Genomic DNA, 26,155 nt, shown 5'->3' on the forward strand with positions numbered 1-26,155 from the left:
TCAGACTAGAAGCACGAGACACTCTAAATTAGCTGTATATGTATTTTGGCGGCAATCCAACGTAAAATTTCAAAATGGCGGCCATTTTTCAACTAACGTGTACCCACGCTACAGGGTACAATTTTCGAACTTTTAAATTGAAATTTTAGGGGTAGAAGCAAAAGCCATTCTAAATTTGCTGTATAGGTTTTCTCGGCGATCCAATATAAAATTTCAAAATGGCGTCCATTTTTTCAAAACAGTAGTGAACAGAAAATTCTTGCAAGTTGCGGCAATGACAATCTTGAAATATAAGTCACATTTTAACACTTTTACCCCAAAGACAGTGAAATATTTCGAAAAAAAAAACATTAAAACCCGAAAACACCCGATAAAACCCATATGGGCCCAGGTGGGCTGGATTTTTTCAAAAATACCCGGGTTTTTCAAACCCTGATGAAGACACAGTTATTGTGTTGAAACAGTTACGTGATAGTGTTTTTTACATATTACCACATAGCCTTGCTCAGTGTGTTATTGTGTATTAGTACTTAATTTTACGAGAGAACTTTTAAAAGGTACCAGTATTTACTAAAGTTTGTTCCTGTATAACAACATTGTAGCAAGTTTCTATCTACTTAAGTTCGAAGACAATCATCTAAGTTATATGGCGTGAGAAATAACACTCTATTCAAACTTCCCCTCAAAGTGTAAATTTCTTCTGATATGTTGATTTGATTCATGTGTTAGGATGTCAGATTAAGAGTAGAATTAGTGTTTTTAGCTTGTTGTCTTTTATGTGATTCACTGTATGGTCGTCTTCGGAACTTAACGTACTTTTTATGTAAACACATTTTCACCAAATCTTTATATATATGTAATGAGTTTGTTAAACTTTACTTTTGTTGTTGTAATTTCTGTCATCTTGGTCAATATATGAGAAACTCTCACCAAATGCAGATCAAGAAGCTATTGAAATGTGTGTGTTTCTTTTTATAAGAAAATTAAAAGTGAATAGACCTAAAACTTTCTTTTTTAATTAATCAAAAGATCCAATATATTTGAATCAGCAATTATTTTGCAGGCCTTGTATCTGGGAAATTATTATAGTGTAGTCAGACCCAAAACATAACTTAACTCAATATAATGTGCTTATTTCGTACAAAATATGAAAACTTGATTTAGGGGCCGTTCAAAAATTTTGAGGTCCCTGATCTAAAAGCTAATTATTGGCCAAGATCGCAATATTTTGTTCCATTTTTGGTTTTCCTAAAATTCTTTCTAAAAAAAAAAGAAATCAAGATTTTCAGCAGTGATTTCTTGAAGTTTTTCACATGTCATCACAACTGTATATAAACATTTCCAAGATTGTATATGGGTGATTCCACGAAAAAGGGAAATTTTCTGTCACGGGCATTTCTTCAAACTACTACTAGAAAGAATCACCTCTTTTTTATTTTGTTTGGTAGTAACCGTCACAAAGTAGGTATGCCATGTATAACAGTTTGCAAATATAACACGAAACATACGTAACAAATTAATTATTACCCAATTTCTCAACACCGTAGGCTGTGTCACAGACTACAGTTGACTGATTTTAATCAATAAATTACAACTGAAGTCGCAAATCAAACATCATTTAATGGTAATTAAATGGAAGAGAACACTTCAATGTTTCGGTTTTGTGGAAAGTAAACCTTTATAACGATTATTTTCGAAAGCTTGACTATGCTTCGTTTCTGTCACCTCTATTTCGTCTCAACTCCATGGCAATAGAAAAAATTATCATTGCTCTCAACAGATAGCATGGTCGTCCACATTGGCTACACCCACAAGAAGACAAGGCAGACATGTTTGACTGAAGAACAGAAAAAGTTGTGTGCATGTGTTAAAAGCTATAGGAAAAATATTTTTGTGTGGAAAGCAGGTGCGTATATAAATTGATACTCAACACCATGGTATTTATTACTGAATGTATTTGTATGGTATATACCTTCTTTTCCTTGAGGAACCTACGCCTTAACGTAGAAAATTCGTACACAATTACTCACATGTACTGGTTAAAAAGTGGGCCGGTAAAGATAAATTATATTCGATTTTCTCAACTCCATGTCCATTTGAAAACTAAGGAATCCACGGTGTTGAGACAAGTTCACGGAGTTGATAATCCTATAGTGTTTGTTATGCTCATACTCTTCCAAATATTTGTCCTTTCAATATATTGATAGAAATAAAGCTCGTTTATGGTCTAGTGACTATTATGCTCGCCTTTCGTGCGTGGTTCTGGGTTTGTTTCCCGGTGGAAGCTCAAAAATTAATGGTGTTTACTTCCCACAGTGAGGCAATTGAAAAACTCATTTCAGTAGAGATGTACTGAAACCTGATCGCGCAGACCACGCAACAATCGTAGGAGCCGACACGCTGACCACGTGTCATTCGCACTCAAAGGCCGGCTGGTGGGTCCTAGCCCATTTAAGGAGTGTTTCGCGGAAGTTCAGATTTGGGGCTGTCAGGTAGCCGGAGGTAAAACTTCAGTCGAGTCAAGATGGATGGTATCTGTTTTCAACCTATTGAAGTCTCAATCTTATGATCAACTAATTGTTTTCTTTTCAGGGATTGTCGAAGAGTCTGAGGGCAATATACGGACAGTCAATTTTATGACGCGGATCGGGAGGAATTTCTCCTGGCCTACTAAATCTGACGTTTAAAAAGCGTTGGCAGTTGTCATTCTGTGTAGACTAGAACAGCCCTTCCCTGTTTCCTCAAGACATTTCCTTCATTGGAGTGGAAAATGAGGGCTACTTAACAAAGAACATCGAATTATTCAAAGAAAACAGAAATGATGAGTGCCTTACACTGTTCTTTAGTGTGCATTATACAGGGCGTTTCGAAACAATACCGACAACGTTTGGGAGGTGATTCCTAACACCAAGATAAGATAAAAAGTATAGACCAATCTGGGTGCACAAATGCTTCCTTTCGCAGTTATAGGCTACCGAAAACATGAAAAACTGAACTTTAAAGGTCCATAGCATAAAACTATGGGACCTACCGTAGTCGGGTCAGACTTCACTTAGGAATTAGTATGTGCGCTATCCAAATATCCATGTTTCAGAATCTTGCGGTACTTCCACAACAACTTTTATAGAAGTAGTTGGTGAGTACTTCAGATTATACGCCCGTAGCCAAACTCCCTCTATAAAAATTGCTTCGTGAGTACCTCAGGATTCTGAAACATATTTTTGGATATTGCACATATTGGTTCCTAAGTGAAGTCGTGACCCGACTACGGCAGGTCTCATAGTTTTGGAGCTATGAACCTTTAAAGTTCATTTTTTTCATGCTTTCGGCAGCCTATAACTCCGAAAGGAAGCATTTGTGCACCCAGTTGTCTATACTTTTCGTCTTATCTTGGTGTCAGGAATCAGCTCCCAAACGATGTGTGTATTGATTTGAAACACCTTGTATATATACCAAATATACAAATACACTTACCAAATGTTGAAAAAGTATTGCACTTTCGACGTGTTGACTTGATCACACAGAGAAGACAGACGGTTTACATAAGCTCAGAAAACAAATGAAGTAGAGAATAGACAGGTTTAGTGACTACTTCATCTGTTTCGTAAGCTTGAAGTAGTGAAAAGTTTGTCCTCTCCATATGATAGTCAACATATTGAAAGCGCAATAATTTTTGAATATTCGATAAGTGTATGTGTATTTTTTTTTCTTATTTACGTCACATATTCATATATATATATATATATATAATGTACTCAATTTTGGAACCTTAATTAGATATATTTTCATATGTTTGTAGTATTTCCTGGAGTATTTTTGTATAACAAATTACTTGTCATCTACAGGGTGTCTAGCAGTCGGGAAAATCGGGAAAGTCGGGAATTTGTCTTAAATTAAAAAAATGGTCCGGAATTCGGGGATTTGTCTGGAATTTGCGAAAAAAGTCGGGAAAAATGGAATTAAATTCCACATGTTGGAAATGATGCTGACGCTTGTCGGAGCAACTCCGATAAACCTCGCGTTCCTAAATGCATCGCGATGTAATACTTTTACATTTTATTTTTTTTTAATGTGTTCCTAAATACACCGCGATCCATCTCAACCGTTTTTCTATTTTCTACGTAGAAGCGGTCATGTGGTACGCGTTGCATCTCGTACACCGTGAATTTTCTGCGATTTATGTGAGGCGCGCGGTTTGTCTCCTGCTGTGGTGCTGGGGGAAGAAGAGTGGTGAGTGAGTGGTTGACAACAGTGTTTGCTGACAGCAGAAAGGTTTTTGCACAGACAAAGGATATATCCTTTGTCTGTGGGTTTTTGCGTTTCAAGAGTAAAGGTTTTTGCGTGTTGGATTGTTTTTCACGTATAGGTAAGTTTACCTGGGCAATGATTTTGTAAATAATTCAACACTTTAAAGGCTAGTTGTTTTAATGTCACGGCAAACCACTTGCCATTTCTTTCTTTGCCATGAATTACAGGCATGTCAATTTTGAGTATTCAACATTCCTGCCGTCATAAATAAGTTTATTTTACCAACTATTACAATAACAACAACAACAAAAGACCTAAGCAAAGTTTTACCTAAAGACAGTAATATGTTTGAAATATTCTGCTCAAAATAAATCATTGGTTATAGTATACGACAGTGCCTCATCATTTAGCGAGGACTCACGAAGTGCAGTCTTTTAAGGATTATTCATTGAGGATATAGGAACTTGAAAATGAGGTAACAAGGCGACTTCCATTTAATTACTGAGTAATATAAAATAAAATGTACGTCGGTTTGCGTTGCGTTTCGTTGTGTTTTATGGTATGCGAAGAATAATAATGTGCCCTTGTACGTAGTGTATGAGTATATGTGGGGGATTTGAAACATATATCGCATGTCACGTGCACGTGGATGCTTCTTACTACTTCTAAATGTAATAAAATCATTTTTATACGTAGTGCAACAGTAGGAAGTATCCACGCGCACAGATCATGAGGTACTGTTGTATACTATTACCAATCATTTTTTAAAATTTAAAAACAAGTTATTAGAATGTAGTAACTTGAACTAATACACAAGGTGGGCAAGATTTTACTTTGTGCAGAACAGTAAGTGTAACGTTAAGAATTCTAGTATATTTTAAACCTGACTTAATTAACGTTAACCCTGGAATACACAGGGGGGTGCTGGAGCACCCCAGACGTTATACTCATCGCCATTGTGGCTTTGTTCTCAGGCACATTGGTTGGTGCTTCCGTGTATTCTCATTTTGAAGCATGACATTCACGGTGGTGGGTCTGAAGCAAATTGTCTCGTTTCAGAAGAGAATATATTCAAGAGGTGGGGTTCTCCAGCACCCCACCTGTGTATTTACGTATGTGAAATTCAAATTTTGACGAAATTTGTTTCAGATACTTTGCGTGCATATTTGTTTAATTGCATGATGTCGAAAGTGTGTGCAGGTTCAAGCAAGTTTATAGACTTTGTACTCAACACATTAGAAGAAGATTATGATTCTGTAGGTAATTTCAGAGAGTCCGATGACAATATTGAAGTGTAATCGGAAGTCGATGATGAAATTAGTGGAAGTGACGCGAGTGACACTAAGGGTAACATCGAAAATGATCCAGCTATAAGGGGAGCCTCTATATTAGTAAGAACCGGTCATATTTCTAAGCCCTGAACCAAGCACAATTCTGTGCCCGTAATATCTCAAAAATATTATAATTCTTGTTAGGTACTTTATTTAATGTCTGTCTGAAGAAAAAGTCACTCATCTTTCCTGTGCTTGTACATGTAGAAACACTCAAAGCCATCTTACCTTTTTTCTTTTTTTTATGTTGGAGAGTGTAGGCCAACCACGTGGAAATTTGGACAAAAAAAAAAAAAAAAAAAAAAAAAAACTAGCAAGATTTGGTTGAAACGTTTGGTAAACAGTTTGAAGTAAGTTTAATTTACGTTACGTTAGGTTAGGTTAGCATTTATTTACGTAATCGTCAATTAGGCCACGAACTAGCTCAGCACCGAACATACTCGTGTAGTTTTGCCATGATTTATTTTTTGTGTTTTCAGAGTCTGACGCACATCATGCCGTCAACGAATTTTCAAGAAAGGTGGAAATATGAATTTCCCTGGGTAAAAGAAGGGAAGACTACAAGGTTTGCAGAATGTATTGCAATCGCTTGATCCATTTAAGCTTTTGCAAGTTTCAATGGATGGGCCAAATGTAAATTGGGCGCTTTTACGACTAATGAAAGAGGAACGTTGTGCCTCCCTTGGTACAGACGCTCCACAGCTCCTTGAACTTGGCTCGTGTGGTCTTCACGTTGTTCACGGTGGTTTTAAGACTGGTATACAAAAAACTGGATGGGATTTGATTTCTTTTCTTAGAGCCTTGTATAACTTGTACGAAATGGTACCAGCAAGGCGTGCCCAGCATTCTGAAATAACAGGTTCGTCATTGTTTCCACTTCCATTTTGCCATATTCGTTGGGTAGAAAATGCGAAGGTAGCCAAGCGAAGCCAAGAAATATTACCGCATGTGAGAAAGTATGTTGAAACGGTTAAGGGAACAGACAAAGAACCCAACTGTAACAGTTTCAGAATAGTAGCTAGAAATTTGAACGACAAGTTGCTCTATGCAAAATTAGCGTTTTTTCAATCTCTTGCTGAGGACTGTGAGCCTTTCCTGACTGAATATCAGTCAGACACTCCTATGACTCCATTTTTACATGGTAGCCTTACTCAGTTATTGAAAGTATTGATGTCTCGCTTCGTTAAAAAAGAAATAATGGACAAGAAGAGTATCAATGCTATTGATGTTATGGAGAAAAGTGAAAACTTATATATTAATTTAATTCGTATGAAAGAAATTGACCTTGGGTATGCAACTAGGTCAGCACTGAGGAGATGTACAGAAGTTAGTGAAAAGGAAATGTTGAGTTTCCGAAAGCAAGTACGTGAATGTTATCAACATTTAGTGTCCAAGCTGCAGGAGAGGTCCCCGCTAAAATATTCCCTTACAAAAGCGCTGACGTTTCTTAATCCCTTAACCGTTGGTCATTCACAGGAAGAAGCTGTTAAACAAATGAGAGCAACGTTCGAAATTTTAGTGCAGAGTAATATTGTCTCAGCATCTGATGCAGAAAAGGCAGACAGAGAATACAATGCTCTAGTAGATCAGACACATGTGCGGAAGAAAATGGAGTCGTACAAAAGAAATGAACACAGACTTGATGACTTCTGGGTGAGTGTGTTACCACCAAATGATGTATATCTGTGCAAAATAGTAAAGATATGCCTAATTCTTTCCCACGGTAATGCAGCATTAGAAAGGGGTTTTTCGGTAAACAGGGAAATATTAGTTGAAAATTTGTCAGAGGATTCTTTAGTGGCGCAGCGGGGGCCGCGGTGGCTCAGTGGTAGAGCGTTCACCTCTGGTGCTTGGGGTCCCGGGTTCGATCCCAGCCCCCGCCAAGTGGACTTTGTGGTGGACAAACACCGTGTGCGTGGGTTTTCTCGGGGTTCTCCCGTTTCCTCCCACTTTCTTCATTCCACCATTTCACTCATTTCTCATAATCACCGTCTCCTTTAGCCTAACCGGCATAACCGTGGGACGTAAAACTCAAAGATTTCATTTAGTGGCGCAGCGTGTAGTGTATGATGCTGTCAATGAGGCTGGTGGCATACAAGCCCTTCCTATCCCAAAGCAGATGATTCTATCAATGAGAAACGCATACGCGAGATTCAAGGAAGCCGAAGAACACCGCAGAAAAGTGATGTCGGAAAAAGATCGCAGGGCCGCTGAAAAAAGAAGAACAGAACAGAGACGAAAGGAACTTGAAGCAAAGAAACAGAAAATCGTAAATCAGTTGTCGGAACAGGTTGCTACCATAGAGGAGGAGATCAAAAAATTGCATGATTAGATTGTTTCATTGTATATATGAAGAAGGAGACATTCTATGATCAGGTAAGAACTTGTACACTTTTTCATTACATTCAACCTTTCCTAATTTTACGAAAACATTTTTTTTTTTTTTTTTTTTTTTTAGAATGAGTCGGGAAAAATTTGGAAATGGTCGGGAAAAGTCTGGAAAAAGTCGGGAAATTGCTCAGAGAAATTTGCTAGACACCATGCATCTAGTTTGTTAGAATTTTATTCAACATAAGGAGAATAATTCTAACCTACAAAAACTATTGGAAAATTATTTCAATTTTTATGTAAATTACAAGCTTAATCACTTATAAACCAAAACTTATCACCCAGATGTATCACGTTTCTCAACTCCACAGCAATTTTCAACTCCGTGTTAACTAATCTCAACTCCGTGGGTGCTGAAAAGTTTATTATTTTTTATTTACTACACCAATAACGATTCAGCTCTGCTGAACACCTAATTAACATGTACTTAGTAGTAGTAAGTGCATGTGATATTTTTTATCGAAATAGGCGACCATCAACGGAACAAAAATTTTCCAACTGAAAATTTCCCTTTTTCGTGGAATCACCCATATCAGTATGTAGTTGTTGTTTAACTTACTTTCTAGTAGTTCGGTTCTGAGGGTGTTTTTCAGTTTCTTCCCCACATTACTTGGTAGTGAGTACAGTTCTTTATTTGTGACTGCGATGTAGTCATGAATACAAATACAATGTGGGCGTATGGCATAATATTTACAGTGCATAAAACACCAACCAACTTGTAATACACGGCCAATGAAAAGCCCCAATGTTCTTAGTCGAGTCAGGGTAGAAGCGCAGTATAGGGACCCGAGCTTTAGCAAAGGATTGCATTCTTAGGAAGCAGGCGCGTTAGCGACGGTATGTATGCGCATAAGCGAAGTCGTTTACAACGGCTCACTGTAAGTCTCAGTACCAGATCTAGAACCGTAATGGGGGAGATTTGGGGGATGATAGTAAATGCCATCCGGTTGTAAGTTAATAAGAAAAACTGAACACATGTAATCTTATATGTTTGTTGTCTGCAACTACCGGTTGCTGCCAGGTCTTTATTAAAACCTGGATTAAACCGAAAAAAGTACATTTCACGGATATTTACTCTTTGCTGTTATGTAAACCGTCATACCTAGTATGTAATATAAGTTCTATACATCCAAGGCGTTCTTAGAAACTGCGAGAAACGTGCCTACATTTTTACCTCCCCCCACCCAAGCTGAAACGCGAAAAGACTGCTTCGTACGAGCACTTAGATCTTGTGAAGATGTATTTGAATAAAAAATGTAGTGGATCCGGGTGACAAGGCCAAAAGCACATGATAAGACACACACATTATTTTATTATTCTTGAACATAATCATAGAATAACTTCACAAGTGCTTTTGGGTGATTTGCTCAATTGTACAAAACTAGTTGTATGTTAGCTTTGTTGTTGCGAAAGAAGTTCTAGTGTAAAGCGTTAGCAGTAGTAGATAGTTGAAACCACTAGAGATTTACATTAATCGTACGTACATTAAGGGGTTACGCGTAACATGCACACCATGGGAGAGTTAAGTAGTGTCCACCACATAATTCATTATTTTCTGTCCCAGAAAATGTAGTATTATTTTCTATTTTGTGCCTTCAGTTTTCATTCTTAATAGTTATTACAAAATAAAGAAGAATATTGCATTTTCTAGACAGGAATTAATGATTTATATGGTGGACAATTTTTAATCCTCTTGGTGCACGTGAGGTTTCTACTTTGAATATCATGACTCTAAAACCAGCAGGTCTTTTTCGTTTAGGTGTACAACGCTTTGCGTCTACTGTATCCTTAGTGTCAGAATCTTCAACTTTAATTGAAAAAAAACTCATGCACATTATGATAACGTGTTGCACCAAGGGACAGTACTTCATATCCAGTACGAAAACTTTTTTTTTTTTTATATATATATATAGTTCTGGGTTATTTTCTAGAAATTAAAAGTATTGAACGGTTGACACAATACCTGAGTTGTGATACCATACTAAAGAAACAACCATAAAAATTCTTATCTTAATAAATATGTGGAAAATTTTTAAATCACCTTGGCGTACATAGGGTTAAAGAGAGTTTAAAACTTGTTCATTTTTCTTGTACGCCTGGGCATACAAGACCAGTGAAAATTACATTTGAGAAGTAAAATTATATTCATGTGTTACCGAGAGCTACTGACGAAGGTGAGAGAGACGGCTGAAACTTCAGTAGGCCTACAATTAAAGTAAACTTAGAACGCATTAAGTTTTGCAGTTTTTACAACTATACATCCAATTATATCTTTCGTAAATATATTATTGTTGCATATATATATTAATGAAAGAAGGAAATAGCCAAATTTTTTACTAGGGTGAATTGATTTAAATCGGTCTGATTTAAATCACTTGATTTTTTAAATAAAAATGGTTGATTTAAATCAAATTCCAAAATAAAATAATTTAAAGTGAATATAAGTAAAATCCCGTTTCTGTTCTGTTATTTCGGTTACGGAAGTTAATAATCATAATACCTTGAGACTCAAATGTACAGTATGTACAGCATAGTATGAAAACAAGTGTCATACACAGGATGATTAGGGAAAATCCCATTTTGAACGGGTAACTGAGCAATCCTGCTTTCTTCTCTTCATAACAATGGGTTTGGGTTTTTAAATCGTTAACTATTGCAACAGGGAAATCACCATCGACATTTAAGACGAAAATTCTTTTGTGCGCGCGTCTGCTTGTTTGCTCCCAGATAATAGGGCGTATTTAGAGGGGTCCTATCCCCTCTCCGATTTTTTTTTTTTTTTTTTTTTTTTTTTAAGGTTTATAACTTTAGGCGAAATTTAAGTATTTCGTACCTCAAGCTAGTTCCAATTTTTTAAAATATGCCCCTACCAAATATCAGTAACTTTTGTGAAAAAAATGTCATTTTGATAAACGTTGCTATACATTTTCCTTAATGCTTAACCTTTTAAATTATATTACCTATTTTTATTCTATTAAAAATCGAATCTTCATTATTCGAATAAAAAAGTACCAATAATCTTTTTACTCTTTTTTTTTTTCTCTCCAAGACTGGAGGCATTGTAGAACATGTTACATATGCTTTCACGCCTTTCTGCGTCGAGACATAGTGTGTATCATAAATCAAAAAAGATATTTTTGTTATGCCTATTATTATTTTTTCGATCAGTGCACCCCTTAGTATTTTTCAGATGTTTTCAGATCTCTGCGTGAAAACAGGGTGGTCCAGAGGGGAAAATGTAAAAAAGGATACACATTGTACGTTTAAAAACCTTTTTTGTGTAGAATTTTAAAGTGAGTTGCAGTAAAATTTGAAATGTTGAATTTTATTCGCTGAAGACTAACGAGGAACATACATAACTTTAATTTATAATAAAATCCATTAGCAACCCATCTGATTTGTGAAAGTCAACATCCGTATCATCAGTTGAATTGAAATAAGTCATTTGAATTTAAGTTGGATTGTGGATTGGTTGCGTTTGTGTAGACTGCCACTGTCTATCAGTAGTACTTCTTTCGGTAGATCATAGTTCTTACAAACACATTTTATTTTTCCGTAAACCCACATGAATCATCATGATTGCATTGAGAGTTTTCAAGCTAATTAGATATTCTATTTGTTTCCTTTAATAAACAAAAACAAGCATCTCTGTGGTTTGAAGAACCGAACAGTTTACTAAATTTGTATTAACAAACGCATTCTTGCAATGAAATGCAAAATTAAAATAACAAACGGGACTGTTACTGGAACGACATTAAAATTATTTCTAAGTCACTAAGTATTGTTAAATAGTTGTAAATCTGTGGATGGGGAGAAAGAAGAAGAATGAAAAACAAGTGTTTGTTGCATAATAAAACACCCTCTGTCTAGAGAAATCAATTAATACGATAATATATATTGACAAATAGAATAATTTTAAAAAATCACTTTATTTTCGAAGAAAAAGTATTTTAGATTTAATTTAACGGCTAATAAAAAAGCCAAAAATGGCAAAAGGTTTTCATAAAATAAGCTATATTTAAGGCTATAAGCATTTCGTAGATTTGCATGGCTAAAGCCTATCCAAATTGACTAAATTGGCATCACTGATTCTGAAGAGAATAATGTACGAACCATGATCCTAGGATAAATAGGAATGTTCCAGGAAACGGTTACCTGAGATCCTGTTTTATACGGTAATCTGGGGTACTTGGAGGATATTATTTTTCGCGGGCTTACCTTTGCACCTAGAAGAATGAAATTTTGCACATTTATTCAATGCACCCCTTAGTATTTTTCAGTGTTTCAGATCTCTTCCTTAAAACAGGGGGTTGGTCCAGTGGGGTAAAAAGTAAAAAAAGGATATTTTTAACAGAAAATCTTTTTTTTCGTGATTTTTCCGCCCCAGATACACGATGGAGACATTTGAATGGTACGATTGAAAATCTTTTTTATTCTGAAGGGAATAATGTACAAATCACGACCCTAAGATAAATAAGGATGTGTGAGTAAATTTGTATATTACATGCGGGTTATCTGGGACATTGTGGGGATGTTCTTAGCTCATTGTTAAATATTTTCCCCGCCCTTACTATTCAAGATAGCTTGAAATTTTATACACACATTTAGTACACCCCTTAGTATTTGCCAGTTGATTTTGAGATATGTGCGTTAACACAAGGGAGTCCAAAGGGGATCAAATTTGAAAAAAAAAAAAAAAAAAATTAGATAAGTACCAATTTCTCTCAAAATTTCCCCCTTCAGGGACATGACAGGGAAATGCGAATGTTACCATTTCAAAGGCTGTTCTATTCTGAAGAGAATGAGGTATGAACCATGATCCTAGGATACATAGGGATCATGTTGTAGCTGCTTCACTGAAAGTCTATAATTTCCCTTTTTAAAAGCCATAATTAAAAAGGTTAAGAAATATTGTTTGGGATTGATATAGGTTAACAATTGGGGATTAATTCAAAATTCGACCATAATACTTTCACTTAAATGGCATAATTGGCGTTTAATACTAATTCCTGATGCCTTTTCTTCAGTTCGGAACTTGTAATTTACGAGGAGAAAGATTTGATTTAAATAAAAAAAAAAAAATCGATTTAACGGGATGATCTACCTTTTTTCGGCACAAAAATTTTTATATTGGACCTTATGGGGAGAACATGGCTACCGAATTTCCTCAGTTTCTAAGGAACTAGGTATCTCTAATGGGAAAGAAAAATTTTGCAGCATTCTACAGAAGTTTATTAACGGGTTGAAATACTTAAATTGTATATTTGTCTGCTAGTTTAGCAGAAATAAATTATTAAAAAATAAATAAATTAGTTTCTTTTTATACAAATTATAATATGTCTAACTTTGGAACCAATTATGGTAGAAAGATCAACTTTTTTTTATTTTATTCCTTGAGAAGAAACGACTCTAATAGTTTTAATCACAACCATATCTGATACGCCAATTAAAAAATAGTATTTTAATGTAAGTATTAAAATCCACCTGTCAAAGTTTGACGAGGGTAAGGCATCCGCGCCCACCCTTTTCTTTTGTTTTCGTCCCGAGAGATATGAAGGGAAGGGTCTTCACAAATCTCTTTCAGCTATGTACACAGACCGTTTTCACAGCAGGTGTCAATGCGAATGTAAACATCCTGTCCTCACGTTCAATAGCCCAAGTTCGGCCACTTTCTCTCTCTCTCTCTCTCTCTTTTTTTTTCCTCTCTCTTCCGAGGAGGTGTTTCTACCCTGTAAAAAAATTATAGATATGTAGAGAAAATGGTGATCAATTATTTCTGATAGCCAGATGATAGACAAGCATTCTAAAATGCCTTCGAATTCCAAAAATGTATCGATCATAACTTTACCATCTGGTTATTTTCAGGAGGCAAAAGTTATATTATTATTATTATTATTATTATTATTTGGAGTTAGAGTGCAAAGCCACGAAGATACAAATGGCTCCATTGGCTAAACATACACATAGCTGCCCCCATTCAGAACATCCCTTTGTGCGTTAGAAAACATGCTATAACAATGCGCCCCTCGCAAAAATCTAATTCAACTCTTGTTGACCTCAGTAGCGCTTAGTAATAGCGTAAATGCTATAAATCAGGCATTTGCAAGTAGGAACAGGGATTGGCCGAATCACAGAAATCTTACTGTCGTCACGGGCTGTAAAAGGTAATATATGACATTTTCACAAGAAATAATTATCAGACCTACCGTAGTCGGGTCAAGACTCCACTTAGGAACTAACAGGTGCGCTATCCAAAAATACATGTTTCAGAATCCTAAGGTACTCACGCAACAATTTTTTATAGAGGGGCTTTAGCTACGGGCATATAATTTGAAGTAGTCACCAACTACCTCTATAAAAATCATTGCGGAAGTATATCGCAGAATTCTGAAATTTGGAGTTGGTCTATACTTTTTGTCACGACTAGCTATATACCGTATATATGCTAGTCAGTGGCGGATCCAGGGGGCAATCGCCCCCTTCCCCAGAAGAGGAAACTTTCTTATTTTATATATATATATAAATAAAACCCATCCCAGAGTTTGGAGCTCTTAAAAGTACCTCTAAGTAGCAGTATTACAACCCACCGCCCCCCCCAGAAGTCCGTCCTGGATCCGCCCCTGATGCTAGTCCTTAATACTCTACGTTGAAATGTATCAAACTCTGTCATTTGAAGGAAAAAAGGAAGGAGAGCTGTTGTGCAATATAACATGATGTTGACATACTCAACCAAAACGACCAGAATGCTTCATTCGGGTAGGTTCAAGACGATTCTTAGTGCACGTACGGATACAACAGCTCTAATTCCTGGATATTGTAGAGAGTTATCACAGGAAAACATAAGAGTAGAAGAACCTCTATTTTGAATTTGGTGGAGAAGATAAAAGAGCAGAAACCTAGAGCTGCAGGTCCTTCAAGAAACTCAAGAAAGTAAAAGAGAAGAGACCCTAAAAGAGGCGCTTGTTTAAATGAGAAACCTCAAACTAATTTCGTGATCAAAGGTTTGCAGTGCTATCCTAGAAATGTTGGATATTACAAGTGTCAATAGTTGAGTAATTGTGTTAGAATCATGTACAATAGTCTATTACAGATAAAAGTCGATAGAAGTTATTCAAAGAATTCTTGTAATTTGTCAACATTATTTTCAGAGACGTAGCCTTCAATGTGAATGCATTACTAGAAAATAAAGATTATACAGGGGGACAGTCAAAAAGTTCCTGGAATATTATTGTAGCTATTTATTACCACGTACAATAGTCTATTACAGAAAGAAAGTCGACAGAAAATATTCAAAGAATTCTTGTAATTTGTCAACATTATTTTCAAAGACGTAGCCTTCAATGTGAATGCATTACTAGAAATAAAAATTATACGGGGGGACAGTCAAAAAGTTCCTGGAATATTATTGTAGCTATTTATTACCACGTACAATAGTCTATTACAGAAAAAAAGTCGATAGAACATATTCAAAGAATTCTTGTAATTTGTTAACATTATTTTCAAAGACGTAGCCTTCAATGTGAATGCATTACTAGAAAATAAAGATTATACAGGGGGACAGTCAAAAAGTTCCTGGAATATTATTGTAGCTATTTATTACCACGTACAATAGTCTATTACAGAAAAAAAGTCGATAGAACATATTCAAAGAATTCTTGTAATTTGTCAACATTATTTTCAAAGACGTAGCCTTCAATGTGAATGCATTACTAGAAAATAAAGATTATACGGGGGGACAGTCAAAAAGTTCCTGGAATATTATTGTAGCTATTTATTACCACGTACAATAGTCTATTACAGAAAGAAAGTCGACAGAAAATATTCAAAGAATTCTTGTAATTTGTCAACATTATTTTCAAAGACGTAGCCTTCAATGTGAATGCATTACTAGAAATAAAAATTATACGGGGGAACAGTCAAAAAGTTCCTGGAATATTATTGTAGCTATTTATTACCACGTACAATAGTCTATTACAGAAAAAAAGTCGATAGAACATATTCAAAGAATTCTTGTAATTTGTCAACATTATTTTCAAAGACGTAGCCTTCAATGTGAATGCATTACTAGAAAATAAAGATTATACGGGGGAACAGTCAAAAAGTTCCTGGAATATTATTGTAGCTATTTATTACCACGTACAATAGTCTATTACAGAAAAAAAGTCGATAGAACATATTCAAAGAATTCTTGTAATTTGTCAACATTATTTTCAAAGACGTAGCCTTCAATGTGAATGCATTACTAGAAAATAAAGATTATACGGGGGGACAGTCAAAAAGTTCCTGGAATATTATTGTAGCTATTTATTACCACGTACAATAGTCTATTACAGAAAGAAAGTCGACAGAAAATATTCAAAGAATTCTTGTAATTTGTCAACATTATTTTCAAAGACGTAGCCTTCAATGTGAATGCATTACTAGAAATAAAAATTATACAGGGGGACAGTCAAAAAGTTCCTGGAATATTATTGTAGCTATTTATTACCACGTACAATAGTCTATTACAGAAAAAAAGTCGATAGAACATATTCAAAGAATTCTTGTAATTTGTCAACATTATTTTCAAAGACGTAGCCTTCAATGTGAATGCATTACTAGAAAATAAAGATTATACGGGGGAACAGTCAAAAAGTTCCTGGAATATTATTGTAGCTATTTATTACCACGTACAATAGTCTATTATAGTCCATATATATATATATATATATATATATATATATATATATATATATATATATATATATATATATATATATATATGTTTGTATGTATGTGTGTGTGTGTGTGTCGTGGATGAATAGTTACGCTTATCGCTTATAATCAAGGAGTCCCTTGTTTGATTCCCGATGGAGACACAAGTGGTTCGGATCCTACGTTAAGCTGTAGGTCCCACCCATAGGACGTCATCATTCTGAAAGTATGTTCTTTTCTGCGTATCCTGCTTCTTGTTTCAGCTCTTTAGGATAAATCGAGACTAACTGACAGTGCGTACGTAGTCTTAGCGGGGTAAGCGCGGAAAACGAAAAAGTCAAAGAAAACAGGGCTTTGCTCCCTTGTCCCCATATAACAATGCACAGTATGGACACCGTTCCAAATGGGTCTTATAGGAGCTATCATGGCAACATTTTTGTATAAGACAATTGGTGTGTGTCGTCTGCATGGTTGTCTGGGGACAAAAAAGGGCAAACATGTTTTTCAATAAATAAATAAATAAATAAAAGAAAATATGAATTTTTCAATTCCCATATCCTCGTCCTAAGAAGGCGCTTAGCGCAACGAGCCTTAACTATAAATGCTTTGAAAGTTTGTTCTTTTTTGCGTATCCTGCTTCTTGTTTTAACTCCCTAGGACAGTGATGATTTCAGGGGTGATTCTGGGGGGAAATTCTCCCAAGAGCTACGAAATTCACCCTCGGGTGCTTGAGATCTTCGCAGAAATTTCTGTGGAGCACGCAATTTTTAGTCGCTTTCCCCCTCTGTGCGTGGTGCCTCCGGAGGAAATGATCTGAAATTAACACTGCTATAGGATAATTAGAGATTGGCTTACAGTGCTTAGTCTTAGCGAAGTAAGCACGAGAAACCAGAAATATCACAAAAAACAGGGCTTTTGCTCCGCTGTTCCCCCGTAAAAATGCACGGTTTACACACAATACAGATTGGATCTAACGGGCTATTTAGAGAACGTCTTATAGAGCATTTGGTGTGCAGTGTTGTCTGCGGACAAGGAGGCAAAACCGTGTTTTTAATTAAAAAATGGAGTATTTTAAATTTCCCTCGCCCCCTCAGGAGACGCTTCTTCAATGAGACCGTATTCTGCCTCTTTCTCCCATTCTCTAGGCTCTAGGCCAATTAGGACTGACGGGCATTTGAATAAGTCCATTACTTGGTTGCCTAGTAATTAGCCATCATATTGGCTGCCATATTGGATTTAGACAAATGTTCTCTCATGTTACCATGTAAAATATGTCTTGTCGTGATGAAAGCTACCAGAAAAAGTAGGTTTCGCTTAGTCCTGAGGAAGTACATCCTAGAGTAATGCGTGCATATACGCATTTGTAACTGTACAGTTAATCGTTAGACAACAGTGTTGCCAGGTTGTAAGGTATCTAAGTGGCAATAAACAATGCCATATTTAAATTAATCGGCCTCAAAAACCTATACTTTGACACCAAAATTATCTTTCTAAGTGCCTTGGTTCACGATCTCTCTCTTTATATATATACAGAGAGAGAGAGAGATTTACGTAGGGCGGCGGCCATATTGGAAAATGACGGCTACCAGGAAAACACCTCAAATTTGAAATATATTCCCAAGACATTATAAAAGAAACTTAGGGGACATTTTTTTACGGACACCTATATATGGGGGGCCAGGACTTTACATTGTCGGAATCCTGTGGGGGCACCCCTCTGCCCCCCTTCCCTTCGCCACTACTGTATGCTATAATATTTGTCCGGAAGTAGGAAAAATCCCAAAATAACAGCGTTTTCTGATATATACTGTTCTTCCCGCGCACTCTACAATGCATCTTGATGAACTTCCAGGATACTTCACACCACATCGTCCAGTCTCTTAGTAGGGAACAATTGAGGGAGACAAACTCTATAAAGCTAACAGTATTTGGCAGCTGACAGATAATCTCAGAAACTGGTCGAGAACCTGTTTCATTCAGACATCCACCCCCTTCCCCCTCCATTTCACCAATCCCCGCCCTTTCCGCGGCCAAGCTTAGAGTGGGGCGTGACTTACCTTCGTCAAACTTTGACAGGTGGACTTTAATACTTATATTAAAATACTATTTTTTAATTGGCGTATCAGATATGGTTGTGATTAAAACTATTAGAGTCGTTTCTTCTCAAGGAATAAAACAAAAAAAAAAAGTTGATCTTTCTACCATAATTGGTTCCAAAGTTAGACATATTATAATTTGTATAAAAAGAAACTAATTTATTTATTTTTTAATAATTTATTTCTGCTAAACTAGCAGACAAATATACAATTTAAGTATTTCAACCCGTTAATAAACTTCTGTAGAATGCTGCAAAATTTTTCTTTCCCATTAGAGATACCTAGTTCCTTAGAAACTGAGGAAATTCGGTAGCCATGTTCTCCCCATAAGGTCCAATATAAAAATTTTTGTGCCGAGAAAGGGTAGATCATCCCCTTAAATAAAAAAAAATCAACAAAAAATGATTTTTTTAAAAAAAATCGTGATTATTTCCACCCTGTTTTTTACACACGAGATCTTCTGTATGTGCGAATTTAACTCTGGATTGGTATGCGTGTGAGCGTAGCGCTCACTTGCGAGGAAACTCGTTTATTTATGATATTCTATTAACAGCAGCATTGTGAAATTATTTCTAGCTGCCTTTTGTACCTTCTGTAGTTAGGGGATGTAGCTACTGTGGTGGCGCAACCAGGTCAGTTGAAATTCAAGCATTGTTAAAAAGTAGCATGTGTGAAGTAGCATGGCGCTCACACGTATGCCAACGGCGATGACATTTTTTTCTAGACTCAGAGTTTGTTATTGTTTTTACACTCGTGTAATTTTGTACTTTCGTGTGATATGAGCAATCAAAAGGAAGTCCTAGCAAGGCTAGATGGAGTCAGTGAAGTACAACGTATCATCTTCAACGGGTTTAAGTACTTAAACTAAGATTTCTATACGTAATTGTGTTTTAGTGAATAATTATTCTGTTTTCTTCCATTGTAGTAGCAAAGCGTTTGTTAGCATTATTTATAATTTACTGTGTTCAACTAAAAAAAAAAAAAAAAACTAATTCTTGATACAGACAAAATCATTTGGTCATTATAATGCGAGTAATATTTTCTATAACAGCAAAACTACTTGTGTTTGTAGCATCTAAAAATTATGTCTTTAAATATGAACCTGTCTTTAAATAGAAACATGGTTTTATCAAACAAAAATGTCGGACTACTGCACGTCATGTTTACTTTTGGGGGGGGGGGGTAGTGAATATGAGCTTCTAAGTTAACATGGCACTATTGATAAAATTAAGGGACTTTTTGAGATTCTAATTATATGGTATACGAACAGTGTGACATCAGAGACATATACCAATCCAGGGTTAATAATACACAAAGGGTGGAAAAAATGAATGACTGGCCCGGGAGTTTGGGCATACTGTCCCGATGCGTTAACCACTACGTTACCCAGTTCGCTTCCCAGAACAGCCACACACTCCAGAGTCCACTCAGACCACATGGCTTACTACAACAGCCTTCCTTTCACTCTTTGTGGTTATTGAATTCGCACCTACACAGAGATGTGTATATAATTAAAAAAAAAAAAAGGTTTCCCCCGTCTTATATATTGCCTTATCTCACTTCACTTGCGAATGGCTAGACCTCGAGAGTAGTGCGGTTCGCGACAATTGACATTCATGCCTCCTATTACTGGGTTCTGGGATAAGTCGCGAGTAAACTCGAATGTTTATCCTAGGCTCACTTGGCTCGGAAAAACACTCGAGTACTGCTTTGTGCAGAAGGGCCGTTAAAACTGTTGTTTCACAATGCATGTTTATACGAGTAAATAAAATTGCAAATGTAATGAATTTTTAAATTTTACGCACTAAAGAATCCAAATGTTACAACAAATAACGGGTGGTACATTTCAGTGACCTCTTGTTATCTTCATGATGTTTCTTTCTATTTTTATTTTTGTAAACAAAGAAATTATGCTTCTTGTAGAACTATATATTTTTTTTCAGTATTCTGTAGTTGTAAAGAAAAATATAGATGACACTTAGTATCTCCCCCAAATCCGTCGACGGATCAGGAGCTGATACTGTGACTTATAGTGAGCTGTTGTAAACGACCTCATTTGTGCGTATACTCACCGTCGCTGACGCGCCTGCTCTGTACGGACGCATCCCCGCGCTACCGCTCGGGCCCTCTGCTGCCTCTTTTTCATGATTCGGTTAAATGGCATTCGTGCTTGTTAGTGGTCACCTAGCATAAGTTCGTTCTTGTTTTATGCACTGCAGTTTTTATTCCATACGTCCACACTGTATTTATACTCAACACTACTTCAAAGTTACAAATAATGTACGTAATCTATATAGGCCTATATAAAATTGAAAATCGCTATGTTTGTGACTATAAATCTCTTGAACTGCCCGACCGATCTCAATCAAATTTGTAACATGGATCAGGTTCGAAGCTGGGCTGGTTTTAGGCTATTCACTTTAATGATAGAGCTGAGGGATGGAAGAGGGGAAGGGGGTATAAAAAATAAATACGACTTAATAACTCATGGACTACTCGACTGATCTTGATCAAATTTTCAACATAGATGAAGTTCACGCCTGGAATCGTTTTTATGATTTAAATTTGACGGAGCAACGTAGGGAAGGAGAAGGAGAGGGAGATATATTTAAAAGTCAATTTATATATTACCAAAAGTGATTATTTGTGTAAGTTATTAACTATCCTACCGATCTCAATCAAATTTTCAAGATACATGAGGTTAGGAACTGGAAACATTTTTGTAATTTCACTTAAACGGTAGATCCTAGGGGACGGGGAGGAAGGGGACGTATAAATAAAAACTAATAAAACCTAATAACTCTTGAAATACCCAACCAAGATTCAATTTTTCAACATATATGAGGGTCGGGCCTTGGATATTTTTTATCGTTTCACTTTGACGAGCCGACGTATGACTCTTGAACCACCCGGCTGATCTCAATCAAATTTTCAACATACATGAGTTTAGGGACAGGGATTACTTTAGGCTATTAACTTTGACGATGCAACGTAGGGGAGGGGGAAGGGGAGAAAAAAATTAAAATGATCAAAAATGACCAATATTTGTGTTGAATTCATAGTTTTCGGGGTCGATGAGAGAAACAATGACGCTTCTGCTGCTGTTCCAGTCCAAGTTCAGCCCTGATTATTGGGAGGGGGATAATAAACATTTAAAAATGATCGAAAATTACTAATATTAGTGTCGAATCCATAGTTTTAGGAGTAGCTGAGATTAACAGTGACAATTCTGATGCCGTGTGCCGCAGCACGGAGGAGGGGTAGCTATATATAATAATAATGAAAAATGACTAATATTAGTGTCTAATCCATAGTTTTCGGGATCATTCCGATGAACAATGACATTTCCGATCCGGTTTACATTCAAAATCAGCCTCGCAACTTGGGGGAGGGGGAGAAAGAGAGATACAAAAATGATCGAAAATGGCCACTTTCAGTGTCGAATTTTCGATCCCGTTTAAATCCAAATTCAAACCCGCAACTTAGGGGAGGAGGAGAAAGGGATATATAAAAAACATCGAAAATGACCGATATTAGTGCTGAATCCACATTTTTTGGGGTCGCTGAGATGAACGGTGACACTTCCGATGCCATGGCCCGCAACATAGGGGAGGAGGAAATATGTATATATGAATGGTCAAAAATGACCGATATTAGTGTTGAATCTGTACTTTTTGCGATCGCCGAGATGAACAATGACGCTAATTGAATTACGGAAAAAATGAGTTATTTCTGCAGTATTAGAACACGAATCACACTTAATTTACAACTAAGAGAAAAAATTGTTACTGCATCATAACGTTCCCAAACATTAACAAAAAATGTGTAAACATGCTTGCTGCAATAAACAATAAAAAATAATGGCAATAAAATATATGAGATACAAAGATGGGGTTAAGTTCCAAAGTTGGGCGTCCGTTTTCAGCAAAATTCTTAAAATTTACAGGAAAGATATGGATAATTTGATCGTTTGTGTGCTTGATAATATATAAGAGTCTCGAAAAATCTGTTTATTTGTTATATATAAGCAGTTATAAACATGGGACTATACGGCAAGCGGAGGGAACTACTTGGCGCAAGGTAACCGAACAGTTGCATTGTGGAAAAGAAACGAGCATTTATGTTATCAACATGGAGAATGTGCAAGGGCAATGAACTAACAGTTTTAACATTTGTGAAGCAATACGTTGATAACGAGCAAAATCTTTTAAAAGTTTGTGAAGAGCACGGATTAATGAACCTAATAACAAATTGCAGAAAGTGTGGAAAGGAGATAACAGCGAAAAAACGCGGAGAAAGCGGACGCCCAACTTCGGAATAAATGCCCAAAGATGTGCATTTAATTTATTTACTTCAACCCAACGAAGCGGGTAATATATGCTAGTCACTACTAAAAGTGAGCCAAAGTCACTACCAAGTGATTTGAGCAGAAACGAAATAATACTCGAAAAATATGAATTTTCGCCTTTCTCGATGCTTTTACAAATTGCAAATCACTGATTTGTTTCGAAGCGGAGTGATCACAATAAGGTTGGAAAACAGGTATGCGCCTTGTCAGTTTACAGTCTTGTAAGCTATATATAAAAATAACGTGAAATATGAAGCATTTTCAGACTATGCTAACACGCTCAGGAATTTTAGCGATCATTTTATGTAGTTGTAATTGTGATTTCTTAAAATATTTTGTACTTTGTAGATTTCTGCTTTCATCAGAGTACGGAACAGATTCACCGGATGCAAGGGAGTGCGAAGTACACTTTGTCTTAGTTACAAGCCACCGTCAAATGTGGTACAGTCCGCAGCAAAAAACCTCCATCATAAGCATGTAGTTTATTGTGAAACTACGCCTTACAGCGCAAGGAAACAACATAACGTCTAAGTGGCACGAATCACGCCAGGAGGAACCTCGGCGTCCTCCCCTGCACACTTATTTCATGGAGCAAACGACTTCGTCGTTTCACAATAAATTTACATGGTCATGTTGCAGGTTTTTTTCTGCGGACTATACAATACACTAATTGAACGGTAGTGTTTATTTTACCGCGTACTTTTAATTATTCTATCTGGCCTTGTTTCCATTTTGTACTATTACACAATAGCACACTGAGCAAAACTATGTGATAATATGTAAAAAAAAAAAAAAAAAAAAAAAAATTACAATCACGTAACAGTTTTAACACAATAACTGTGTCTTCATCAGACCTCCAATAATTGTGTCTTCATCAGATAGGAGTGGTTGTCTGATGAAGACACAGGTATTGTGTTGAAACTGTTACGTGATTTTTTTTTTAACATATTATCACATAGCCTTGCTCAGTGTGTTATTGTGTAACCAGTACTTTTATAGTTTTTATCCTCCGAGGGGAGCCGAAAGCAAGAAAGTACTAAGTATTTTCAGGAATAACGGTTACAAGTAAATACAATAAGAAGTGTTATTATTAAGTACCTTAATAAGACAATACCATATAAGAAATAAAAAGAAAAAAAATTAAAAATAAAATGCATGATTAAGATGACAAGAGGCCACTGAAACGAAGCGTCAGTACGTCGTTTTAATACTTAGATGTTTCAGTGGCTATAATTTTAAGTTTTATTATTAATGTGCATCCTATTACGTCATTAAGTAATAACAGTGTACTTCGATACACAGCTTATTATTAAAAGCATTCTTGTATATTTTCGTGAGCTCCTTCATGGCTATGTGGATAATGTATGTGCCTTTGGCAGGGAACACCCCGTTCGATTCGCGGCGGGAGCTCATATTCAGATAGCACGTTAAGCTGTATGTCCATGTCTGATACCGCCTCGCTGCTGTACGGGACGCTAATCTCAAATCAAACTGACTTGTATATTTTCATCTATCTCTTAGGTTGTAGTTATCGGCGAAACAAAGTAACATATCTTACATACAGGCTGCATATACACATGCTGCTTTCTCTTGTGGCAACAGTTTGCATGTAGCTGTAGATATTTGCATTCAATAGATTGTGTAGGTATTAATATTGCCAAAATCATTTATCGTTTTCAATGGTGCAAGAGTGATTTTTTATTTTTTCTTCCCAGAGTACAGTAATAGTGTTCCTCCAAAGTATACCAGAGCTGCATATAAACTCAGAAAGGACAACAACCAATTTGTTCTCAAAACCAGGCTGTTGCTGAAAACCAGGTCGCGTGTTATTTAATTCTGAGAAGGACGGTCTCGGCGTACAGGAATGTATCTGTAGGAGCAGGCTCGATAGCGATGGTGGGTATGAGAGTAAGCAACATTTATTAATATATTTTCTTTGGAAAGGGGGGGGGGAGTTCTCAAACTTTCATATCTTTCACCATTTTGAGATAATTGTATGATGATAATTTCATGTACGAAAATCTTAACTTACGGTAAAAGGTAACTGTGTCAGTCTCTGAGTAACGCCAGTTCCCAATAGATAGCAAACACCACTCTGCTACGTGCTGAGCCTGCCGGTCTGACGCCAGCAGATGTCGCTAGCGTGCACTTAATATGCAGATTTAAAACTATTTTAATTGTTACTTAAAAATTTCGTTGTTTCAATTTAACTAGCTGAACCTGCGCACTCTACACAGCGCATCATTCGCATATGAGCAAAGATCTCCTTATCATTCCTTACAACATCTGTACATGTCCCTTTACAGATACAAGTGAAAGACGTATTGATTTAAAAAAAAAGTCAAGGGGTATCGTAAAGGGGAGACTTTTTTCGATTATTTTTTCTTAATATCTCGCACCGTTTGCAAGATTTAATAACTTCAAAATGGGACAACAGCCGTAACCACGCAGTTCAAATTTAATCATTATGGTACTATGTTGTGGTGATTTAATTTCAACTTAAACTGTATTGTTGCAATTTGAAAATTGATTGTGATAATGCTGGACATGAACGTGCTTCGTTGATTATTATTAAAACTATGTGCTATTAAATGTAAAAAGGTTGCAGTTAAAATTAAACACTTACCTTGTATTCCAAATAATGTTTTATATTTTAATTTTTCTTTAGTTTTCTTCATAAAACTCTAGGAAATAAATATATTCAGCTGTTAAACGTCGAACCAGAGGGTGAGAGAGAGAGAGATTAAAGAGCTATGTTAGAAAACTTGAAAAAGGGCTTTGAAGAGTATGGGATGAAAATAAATTTTTAGAAAGACTAAAGCCGTGGTGTTTGGAACGAAGGGTCGGTGTCAAATATAGAAATGGGAGGGGTGAAAATAGAACAAGTGAATAGTTTTCGATAATATTCTTAGTAATGACATGGAGTGTGAACGTAAAATGAAAGCAACGATTGGAATAGCGAAAGAAGCCTTTAGGAGGAAGAAAAGTCTGTTTTGTGGGACCTTGAATAAAGAGTTGAGAAAAAGACTCATAAAATGCTTCGTGTGGAG

General features: G+C 36.2%; 1 protein-coding gene across 7 annotated transcripts in view; it reads left to right on the plus strand.

Annotated features, from left to right (window-relative positions):
- The window catches only part of LOC145674431 (coiled-coil domain-containing protein 174-like), a 200,117-nt gene that overhangs the window by 9,482 nt on the left and 164,480 nt on the right, over positions 1–26,155 (plus strand). For 2 of the 7 annotated variants that reach the window (XM_081744481.1, XM_081744479.1), the window contains exon 2: positions 24,821–25,001. The exons of 2 other annotated variants lie outside the window; for them this stretch is intronic. The gene's annotated coding sequence lies outside the window, so the exon portion shown is untranslated. Of the gene's footprint in view, positions 1–19,471; positions 19,613–24,820; positions 25,014–26,155 lie in introns of those variants that run through there. 3 more of the 7 variants (XR_014128928.1, XM_081744482.1, XR_014128929.1) reach the window with 3 other exon arrangements.

The sequence above is a fragment of the Thermobia domestica genome, chromosome 17 (assembly GCF_964235325.1).
Source record: "Thermobia domestica chromosome 17, izTheDome1.hap1.1, whole genome shotgun sequence".
NCBI classification, from domain to species: Eukaryota; Metazoa; Arthropoda; class Insecta; order Zygentoma; family Lepismatidae; genus Thermobia; species Thermobia domestica.